The sequence below is a fragment of the Argopecten irradians genome, unplaced genomic scaffold, assembly GCF_041381155.1.
Source record: "Argopecten irradians isolate NY unplaced genomic scaffold, Ai_NY scaffold_0455, whole genome shotgun sequence".
Taxonomy (NCBI): Eukaryota; Metazoa; Mollusca; class Bivalvia; order Pectinida; family Pectinidae; genus Argopecten; species Argopecten irradians.
This window is the reverse complement of record NW_027187922.1, coordinates 43632-55117: the sequence shown is the minus strand read 5'-3', so window position 1 is coordinate 55117 and position 11486 is coordinate 43632. Positions and strand designations below refer to the sequence as shown.

The 11486-nt window shown below is 35.3% G+C and overlaps 1 long non-coding RNA gene across 1 annotated transcript; it reads left to right on the top strand.

Moving 5' to 3' along the window:
• Nucleotides 1-4149: 4149 nt before the first annotated feature.
• Nucleotides 4150-11171, top strand: LOC138312752 (uncharacterized). Its single transcript, XR_011207047.1, has 7 exons — nt 4150-4239; nt 4604-4690; nt 9338-9443; nt 9862-9909; nt 10172-10280; nt 10614-10850; nt 11099-11171. It is a non-coding gene; the product is annotated as an uncharacterized lncRNA (long non-coding RNA).
• The last annotated feature ends 315 nt before the right edge of the window (nt 11172-11486 follow it).

Genomic DNA, 11486 nt, shown 5'->3' with positions numbered 1-11486 from the left:
GTCATATATGACATTTGTCCCACCCTACCCACCCCCCCCCCCCCCCTACCTAATATATATCACAACACCTCACGATGAATATCCACCGGCATTATAAGGCCAAGTAGAGACCTAACCTATTGATATATGCCCTAATTTCAATTTACGTTTTCAACTCTCTTCGCCAACCATATTTGTATAGAGTGTAACGAGTTGCGCTACAACACAATGTAACACAGCACCAAGGGTCAGTGTAAATTGTGGGCGAGATATTTACCTATATCACAATTCCAGATATCACGCTAATCGCCACGAGGTAGTTTTAAGCCCATTTAGCACGAATTTCCACGAGAAAATTGCGCAAAAAATTTTTTGTAACATTAATTTTCGGAACATCCCTCGTATATACACCCTAGTCCGCTAAAACCATGCCTAAATTATTAGTTTTTTTATTTTTAAATTTATTTGTTTTTTTGATTAGGCAAAAAAAAAAAAAAAGCCTATCAATAATATAGGCAGGTTTAGCGGACTAAATATAACACCCCTGTATAATCATTTCATTTGATGTCTGAACAAACTTGATCGGCGATATGCGTGACAGGTCCCTAATTATAAAGGACACAGACAATTAAACATGACCAATATGATACACATAGCTATGTATTACAAAATATACAAAAAGTATAGATTTCTAAATTTAACTTTTCCATATTATATCTACAATTGAGTCGCAGTTTCACACACATATATAGTTACGAAAACTTGGGTTGTACAAGGGGATATTGGTGAATACTAGAAGTTTCGTGGTTGATGAAATGCCACGCTCAAATGCACTGGTTGTAGTATGTCTGATATCTTTCCTTTTTCTCTCATTGGAAATTACCTACTTGTGACGTTTCCGATAACCACACTGTAATCTTCATTTTTATATCTGTCGGATCAGTATTTGTTTGCCATGTCTTTCTTACAAACCCCTATATGTTTGTTTTCTACCTATATCAACCACAATACTACTTCTGGCTTCCATAAAATGCTCCACGCATGAGCAATAACAGGGGCCGGATGGGAGAAATTGTGTAAAGACCATATTTGTAATAACCATTTTATGACGCGGGTTTTAGATTGGCTGACCAATCGTTATCGTTGTTTGAACTAATAAGATAATCATTAATATTCTCTAAGAAAATTGTTTATATTTTAATGTACATGTAATATGTGTATTGTGTGACAGCCGAGCGTCTAGATTACCCCCCACCCCTAGGCTCCAGCTCCATCACAACGTGAAGCTTATGCAGTTACTCAATAATTACTGGTTTGTTAAAAGTTTAGGCTACATGCCATGCGATGGGATACGTAAACATTGATATACATGTCTTTTTAAATTTTGGATTTGATGAAACTTGTATTTAAGGACATAAGATTTAGAGGATATTTCTTAATGTTAAAGTATTTAGGCTTTGCAAGCTACAATAACATGTAAAACCGATTTTGGATATCATCAAACCGGCGCCCCCCAACGTTTAATTTACACGGTCAGTGCACAAACACAAAAAGCACTGTTAAAGTTTAGGCTACATGCCATGCGATGGGATACGTAAACATTGATATGCCATGCTGGGACATGTCTTTTTATATTTGGATTTGATGAAACTATGTATATATAAAACGAAAAGTATTGGTACTTCAGTTTCGTATACATGTATTAGTATAAACAGAATACAGCCCAGGGGGTTTTGAGGGTACACATGCACCCAATACTAGTCTAAGCTATAAATACACCCCGTATCATTACTGAGACGGACGTAGGGAGTGTAGATAACTTTTTTAGATTCCACTTACACTCCATTGATGTAGTAAGGTGTAGAAAATTGCATTTGACCTGAAGTACAGGTGGTCTAAATGGTCACCCCGAACGATGACTCCTTATGGGGATGTTGTCAGATCCTCTATTGGATGGATTGGGTATAAGGATCATCATCTTATTTTAAACAGTTTGGCGTGTCAGTCCTAATTTAAATTACACTTGTAATTCTGCTCCACTACGATGCTTTAATGTACGTTACGCTCCCCATACAAGTTTCTAACAAATCCCTGTTCAGATCGAGTCACCTCAGCATGACCCAATGGCCTAGAATCGTAACATTTCGGGGACGTACTGTTAGCCGTTTATATTTCCAAATGACACAATAACCACACCGAAGATTCCGAATACGCCTGATTTGTTCTAACCTCAGGGGTCCATGCTGAGGTAACCCCGAATGGGGCATTGTTATGCTTATAGATCTTGGTATTGGAGCACAACGAAGAGACATCTTAGTGGAGCGGAATTACAATGTAATTTTAATTAGTTTAACTGGCATGTGCAAGGTCATGAAGGGTCAAAGTGACACTCTCGACCAATTTCATTTGATTGACACAGGGACATGTAAATTCAGACAATACTCAGCGCATGTATTTAAAACACTTAATTTATATACATATATTATATATATACAGCGAATTTAAACACAGATGTTTAAATGTTGGAGGCTGATTTAGTTCTTACGATAGCTGACAGTTGGCGTCGCCTCGCACATGCTTATCAGAAAAATGTGAAACGTCAATTGTTCCATTTTGTGTGTATGAGATGTCATGGTACACCTTTTTCTAATATGCGTGTACTAGATTACAGCCACTGTCAGCCATATATATAAAAGTAAGTTTGATAGTCTGTGATAGATGTCGGATTGTAATTGATCCACATTTTCCAAGGAATAGATACTATTAGTAAAAAATGCAATCTCCAGCGAAAAGACAAATTACATATGTCCATTGACCACATCCTGGTAGACCGTCATAGTTAAAAGAGTGTGTTGATGAGCGTTTGATCATTGAGAACAACTGATTGAGAACAACTGAGTAAGAGTCTGATCGCGCGCGGCTCCATTTCTTTATATATGTACCAGAAAATACGGGACAAGGAAGTAATTCCAACCGTGTGGACAAAAAAAAATTGTCAAATTTTCGAGGCGATCTGCCCCTTTATCAAGACATACAAAACGAACACGATTACATAATAGGATACGAACAGTAATGCGGGACAAAGCAGACAGATATTAAACTATATAGCACATTGGAGCGCAATTAACATTTCGGCAAGTGGCAGCCGAAGGCCGGATCTACACAAATTTATCCATGCCGTTCGGCAGAACGCTAAAGTATGAGCGATGACTGGAAAGCGTGCCACGTGTGACGTCAAATGTGTGGCGAAATTTATTTATGGTGCTCATTGGTATAGGATGCAAATTTAGTCGCTATTTCCTCGGTGTGTTTGCAAAAGAAACAAAGCCCCAAATTTAGTCGCCTTTTGCTGGGCAGCATATGTAAAGGATCAAAAACGCGTAGAACAGAAACGGGAAAATGCTGGAAGTAGGTATAAGTAATTGAAGAGCAAGTGCGCAGAATTGAAGAGCAGTGTACCAGAATATATATATATATATGCATGCCTAAAGACGCCTGTGAAGGCAGTAAGGCCTAGCGACCAAGTCTAGTGTTTCTTATATTTTATATATAAAATCATCAAAGAAACACAATTTAACAAAGCATGACAATTTATTGACTCGTGCCCTATCCTGGCCAACTCACGATCTACGGCACCCAATCACCTAGGTAAACATAGCTGCGCCTTCTACCACTACCACTATGTGTTGTTGATCCAAAGATTTAATTTGACATATTTCCACAGTGATCATGTCCAGCATATCGAACCGACTATCACTTCGTCATTGAAACACCTTTTTTGGGGATGTGGAGATGTGGCGCAGTGTGGTATAGAAGGGCAGCTATGTTTGGCTAGGGAGGATGGGGTGCCGTAAGATAGTGAGTTCGAGGCCCGGATAGGGCACGAGTCAATAAATTGTCAAGCTTTGTTTAAAATTGTGTTTCTTATGATATCTTTAATATACAATGTACTTGTGTTTTACAAGCTTTGCTATAGATTGATTATAAGGTTTACTAATTAAAGATCTAAGTTGTGTAATCAAAATGGTTTGTATTTTGATTTTATAAATGGTTATCGATAATGATCTTGGTGGCTACCTGCACGTACATGATATCATGATCATTGTGACTAAACAGGCAAGTTAAATAGCAATAAGGTTTACAAAATCATTCTAAAAAATAAAATAATAATTCTTTTTTAGGCGTTTGACCTATGCTGAAGTAGTGTGGGCTATGCCAGCTGTGCATGTTCCAAGTGAAAGAAAGAAAGAAACAGTAAAAGTAAGTATAATAATATTAATGTATATACATGTACATACAACCTGGTATGGTATTTCAGATATTGTTTTCTATGTACCAGTATATATAACTCTTTAGATTTTTTCTGTGAAGGATTATTTAAAGGGGACTTATAGCACATTTGCATGTATATATTTCTTTTTTTAGCATATATAAATGTTATTAGAAAATGTAATGAAACTGCACATAGTAAGGCTATGAAACTTTTTTGTTATTCATCTTTATGCAATACACATTTGAATTAGTGTTTTAATGACTTCAATAGGCAATGATATATTGTAGGAACTCTGTTTGACATTTTTATTGTGTGATGATTGCACTTAATTATATTATTGAACATTGATAGAAAAACACCTGCAGAACTGAATGTACCGATAAATTGAAGAGGAGGAGGAGGAGATTCAAAAGAAAGAAATTTTCTAATCGTAGAGTGGTAATTTTTAAGTGATATATATTCTTGTTCTACTTCACATTTAGTTATAATGTGTTTGTAATGAATTTGCCAATATGCTATATATGTCCACTTCATTTCATTTCCGTTCTACATCTTTTAAATGTTTGTCTTTCCATATATATAGAGGCTGTGGACTGTTCAGATTTTTATTTTTTTCTATCCTTTATGCTTCTCTTGTGTACATATTGAAGTTGTATGTGCTGTAACTGTGCGAACATTTTGACATGTTATTTTTTCTTCAGTAATACATTGAAAACCATAAGGTTTGATGAATTAATTAAGCTGTGAAAATCATTGAAATGGACAGACAAATATGTATGATACTTTATAAACATTACCTACGATTAGCAGTAAAGTTATTGTTTTTTATGCCTGAACTGAAGAAATTACTTTACAATTACAAATAATGCTACACAAATGTGAATGAGATTGTAGACCACAACTTAGCGTCATGGTCTGACTCTATGTACTCATTCCACTACACTGTAAACATAAATATAATGTCAGCTGTAATTTGTACTTGTAAAATTGAAACCTGTACATATACATGCATTGCAATTATTGTAATTTTCAAAATATTGTGAACTTTTTAGGTGAATAACATATAAGAAGCTCTTATTGATTCATGGGACATATAACTTTAACTTTTTAGGTCATCTGACCCGAAGGGTCAGGATGACCTATAGTCATCATGTTTCGTCCGTCGTCGTCCGCCGCGCGTGCGCCGTGCGCCGTGCGTTAACTTTTCACATTTTAAACTTCTCCTCAAGTTCTACCAGTGCAATTTGGCTGAAACTTGCATGAAATGATCCTGACATGGTCCCGACAAAGTGTTGTTATTTTTCGGGTCAATCCGAAATCCAAGATGGCTGCCACAGCCGCCATCTTGAAAACACATTTTGAACTTCTTCTCAAGTTCTACCGGTGCGATTTGACTGAAACTTGCATGAAATGATCCTGACATGGTCCCGACAAAGTGTTGTTATTTTTTCGGGTCGATCTGAAATCCAAGATGGCCGCCACAGCCGCCATCTTGAAAACACATTTTGAACTTCTTCTCAAGTTCTACCGGTGCGATTTGACTGAAACTTGCATGAAATGATCCTGACATGGTCCCGACAAAGTGTTGTTATTTTTCGGGTTGATCTGAAATCCAAGATGGCCGCCACAGCCGCCGCCATCTTGAAAACACATTTTGAACTTCTTCTCAAGTTCTACCGGTGCGATTTGGCTGAAACTTACATGAAATGATCCTGACATGGTCCCGACAAAGTGTTGTTATTTTTCGGGTCGATCCGAAATCCAAGATGGCCGCCACAGCCGCCATCTTGAAAACACATTTTGAACTTCTTCTCAAGTTCTACCGGTGCGATTTAGCTGAAACTTGCATGAAATGATCCTGACATGGTCCCGACAAAGTGTTGTTATTGTTCGGGTCGATCTGAAATCCAAGATGGCCGCCACAGCCGCCATCTTGAAAACACATTTTGAACTTCTTCTCAAGTTCTCTACCGGTGCGATTTGACTGAAACTTGCATGAAATGATCCTGACATGGTCCCGACAAAATGTTGTTATTTTTCGGGTCGATCTGAAATCCAAGATGGCCGCCACAGCCGCCATCTTGAAAACACATTTTGAACTTCTTCTCAAGTTCTACCGGTGCGATTTGGCTGAAACTTTCATGAAATGATCCTGACATGGTCCCGACAAAGTGTTGTTATTTTTCGGGTTGATCTGAAATCCAAGATGGCCGCCACAGCCGCCATCTTGAAAACACATTTTGAACTTCTTCTCAAGTTCTACCGGTGCGATTTAGCTGAAACTTGCATGAAATGATCCTGACATGGTCCCGACAAAGTGTTGTTATTTTTCGGGTCGATCAGAAATCCAAGATGGCCGCCACAGCCGCCATCTTGAAAACACATTTTGAACTTCTTCTCAAGTTCTACCGGTGCGATTTAGCTGAAACTTGCATGAAATGATCCTGACATGGTCCCGACAAAGTGTTGTTATTGTTCGGGTCGATCTGAAATCCAAGATGGCCGCCACAGCCGCCACAGCGCCACAGCCGCCATCTTGAAAACACATTTTGAACTTCTTCTCAAGTTCTACCGGTGCGATTTGGCTGAAACTTGCATGAAATGATCCTGACATGGTCCCTACAAAGTGTTGTTATTTTTCGGGTCGATCTGAAATCCAAGATGGCCACAACAGCCGCCATCTTGAAAACACATTTTGAACTTCTTCTCAAGTTCTACCGGTGCGATTTGACTGAAACTTGCATGAAATGATCCTGACATGGTCCTAACAAAGTGTTGTTATTTTTCGGGTTGATCTGAAATCCAAGATGGCTGCCACAGCCGCCATCTTGAAAACACATTTTGAACTTCTTCTCAAGTTCTACCGGTGCGATTTGGCTGAAACTTGCATGAAATGATCCTGACATGGTCCCGACAAAGTATTGTTACATCTCTGGTTGATCACAAATAGAAGATGGCTACCATGACACTATATCTAATTAATTTCCTATATGTTAAGGCCGTTGGGCCTCTTGTTTGAAATAAAATTTGTTGAAAGAAATTGAAAATGATCCTGACATGGTCCTGACAAAGTGACACCATATATAATTAATTTTACTATTGCCAAGGTAGTCAGATGACCGTTAAGGCCCTTTGGGCCTCTTGTTATTTGTAAAGTCTTTTGATCATGTAGAAAATGAGCACTAATTTTAAACCAGTATTTAAAGCATTTATAAAATTTTGCATAACACTTTTAAGTTATATTTTAACAATGTACATGTGTAATATGATAATATCTTGGCATTAATTATTTATTTGCTCTGAACATGTTTCTGTTGTTGGTGAATGAATATGCTTTGCTGTGTGCTCACAATTAATACGGAATATTCTTCTGCATATTTTTCACAACATACATGTTTTTTCTTAGCTGTCCTCATACTCACTAGATGGTGAACATATTTATCAACGGTATACATTTATAATTAAAAATATCCTGTTGATTAACTTTGTTCATACTAAAAAGAGTTGAGCATGTAATGTTGATTAACTTTGTTGATACTAAAGCTCTGTTTTTGTTTGGTAGACTAGAAACCGCATTAATGCTTTTCTCACGAAAAGTTTATTTTTCGTGCAATTTTTCTTTTTATGGACTTTTAACTATTGAGTTATCTTAGCTGTTAAAGTTTTAAATGTATTATACATTCAACTATACCATTAAGTATTGTATAAAAGCTATTTTTAAATGGAATTATATGTCTATACATTATGTCATTTGTATATTATAGTTATTAATTATTTGATAGAAGTTATTGTGATAATACAAAATCACCTAGTATATTTTTTATGTCCTTGATTTTAAACAAACTACTTGGGTGTTTCTGACCTAACTCTTTATATTGACATTATGTGGCTGCCAAGGGCTAAAAAAAAAAAAAAATTGCATTGAACTGATCTCATGACTAGGGGTGAAATGGTACGCTTTCTCTGGTTCGGTTCGTATTGTGATACATTGTTCATGGTTCGGTTAATACATTTGATATTCATATCTGCCAAAATGGGAAAATATCAAGAGTATATCAAAAGTAACACCCACCATTGTAAACTCTTACATCATAGATAATACATTTCTAATATTAAGACCTAAATCTTACATGCTACAATGTTTCAAATCTTGAATCAACCATATGCTAGACAAGTACACTCTTTAAATTTGTTTATATAACCGTTTCTACATAGAATATCCCAAATAATGCCATATAGCAGAGCGTTAAGATGCCAAGGCAGATTATATTGACAGATTACATTTTTCCGTCAATAACAAGGTTACTGTAATGCTGCGTGATTGGCCGTTATGAAAACTGGCTACACTAATCAGAAACCCGCTTATATACAGTATATAAGTGCTTTAATTGGACTGCCACAAGCCACCCAGAAAAAGTTTTTGGTATATTCATGTACACCGTAATTCTGAGAATACTGTGTATGGAACGAAAAGAAGTATACCATGGTTCATGACGTTAGAACTGTTTCGATCACTCCTACTAATGATATCACATGCATGAAGGATTCGTTTGTTATATGAATGCTTCATTATCATTTTTCTGTAATTGCATGCTGGCATCAATGTTTATTGCTTTACTAACTAAATGTGTAATTTCGATTTAGTGCATTTTGTTATTAATTTGCATATCCTTGTTTTCATCTGCTTTAACTTTAATTGATTTGTGGCTGTCTCTCTTCTTTCTACCACAGTTTTTTTTTCTGTAATTGTAAAAAGAGCACCTGATGTGGTTGGATGTTTATAAGCAAAGCCTCTAAATCTTTGCTGTCAGATGGAGTATGGCGCCTCTTTCACTCAGTTGGTAGAGAGATCTAGCACTGTTGATCATACAGGAAAGATTTGATAGTATTGAACATTGTCTGTACTGTACATTTAAAAAAAAAGTTATTCACATTTATGTACATATAAATATATTTATATATATATAGCTGTGTATTGACACCCGACATCTTTCCATAGTATATTTACTACTTATAATTGTAGGAAGTGTGGTCATTAATTATCAATATATCTCATTTTATTTTCATTCGATTTCATTTCAATAGGCTGTCTCCATACAATGTTACACTGGACATTGACGACAGCTTTGCGATTGTTGTGAAACCAAAGTGTGTTGTGTCATTATTTGAGGAGACCAAAGTCAGAAATGAGGTATGTTAAAGAAAGATGTTATCAGAATTCTCGGTTAATTTGTCCTCTTGATCACCTTTCTTATATTCATCAAATTTTGACGAAGTCTATGTTAATATTTTACTTATCAGTTACAGTTTGATTTGTTAAGTATAATCTTTCGCTTGTTTAGAATTCCATTATTCATTTAATTATATGTTGAAATTGGTATACATCTCCATGATAATTTTTTCGATACTTCTTGGACCACTTGTTAAATTTGTGTTTAAATTTCAGGTCAGTAACTCCTTTGAAATTTAATTAGATTTAACCTTTGCTCTTTCCATATTCTTAATTCATAAAAAAAAGATATTATTGACATTATGTATTAACTAAAAATTGGACATTATTAGAGATTTTTTATAGATACATGAATTTAGTGCTTTATTTCTAATTGCAGAACAATCACATTCGATCGGTCAAGAAGACAACGAAAAGAAAAGATACAGTAAGATAACATCATGAAATATAAGTTACAATAACTCGGAGTTTAATCAGTCAGCATGTTCAGATTTCATTTCCAGTGATAATAGGTTATGTTATCTACATTGTACAAAGTGCAATTGATTTTTTTTAGGGATTCATAATAATAAAGTGGTAAATATCTTGGTCTTTAAAAACAATGAAATAAAATGTGTGTAGATTAAAGTAGAAGCATAGTACATTTTATAAGTAAAATAAAATAATTTGTTTTATTATTATCATTTCAGCAAATCACCAAGAAGCTGGGGACGCATTGTTGTGGCACATACCACAACAATGACATAAAATTCCTTGACCACTATTGCAAGTGCCACAGGAGCCAGGGAAATAGTACTGGTATGTATAATTGACTCAGTGATATAGTTTTTATTTGCATATTCATTTGAGGACATTTTCTGGGTGAAACCTACAGTAAGTGGAGAATACCACAACAACAGCAAATTTCATTACAACACATAGATTTTCAATTTAAAAAGCAAGCAGAAAGTAGCAATATAGAGAGAGAAAAAGAAATTTAAAGGAAGTACTACGGATATATTAATTTGAATATGTAATATATACCAAGACAATTAAATTGATTTTTTTTAAATAATGTGATAACTTTTTTAATGATTTCCTTTTGTGTAATGTTATTATTATCTATACATGTATATTATATATTACTTTCAGACAAACAAACAAGTCTCAAACACACCAGCACACATAACACCCAGCCAAAATCATTAAACAGAAACAATAACACAACCAACACAACATCCCAACCCAACATAAACAGCCATTTCGCACAAGAAGACCCAACTATGTACTTGCAACACAAACACTAGCATTATTGGTCTTCACACAGGAACATCTATACCCTTGTTATCCTGTGGTGATATTGAGGCAAATCCTGGCCCAATCTATAAGGTAAGTAAATCAGCAATGTATACATTCTTTTACACAATAGTTTGAATTGTCTTAGTTTTCATCATTTTGTTTCAGATATAATTTCTTGTATCATTTTTAAAGTAACAAACTTATATTAGGATATTTATGTTGTCTACTATTGATGTACTGAACTGTATTTTACGGCTTGCAACAAACACATTTGTAATAATTTTGTTTATCTATGTTTGGATGCTATAGATGTAATAATGTTTTGCATCGTTTTGTAGTGTGAACATCAAACATGTGGAGGTAATGAGCAGACGTTTCCATCAATACAAGACCTTGCCAGACACATATCTGGTACCCATCATGTGGAAGGGGACATTGTGTCTGGGGAGCTCCTGACATTATTGATAGAGATATGGAATCTCATATTCTTCAACACATATACAAGGTAATAACACCATTCTGTTTTATACATTCTAGTAGTTTGTTTTGAAATAAGTGTTGAGCAAACAATAACATAACATTCAAAATTCATAAAGCTTTATTTTGGATTCTTTTAAAAGAAATTCTTTACTTTGTTTTTGATAATTGGTATTTTAATTACAGACTACTATTTTCGAATCACTTGATTCCTGGTGTGAGGCATTGCCTTCTACCGGTTATCTTGAT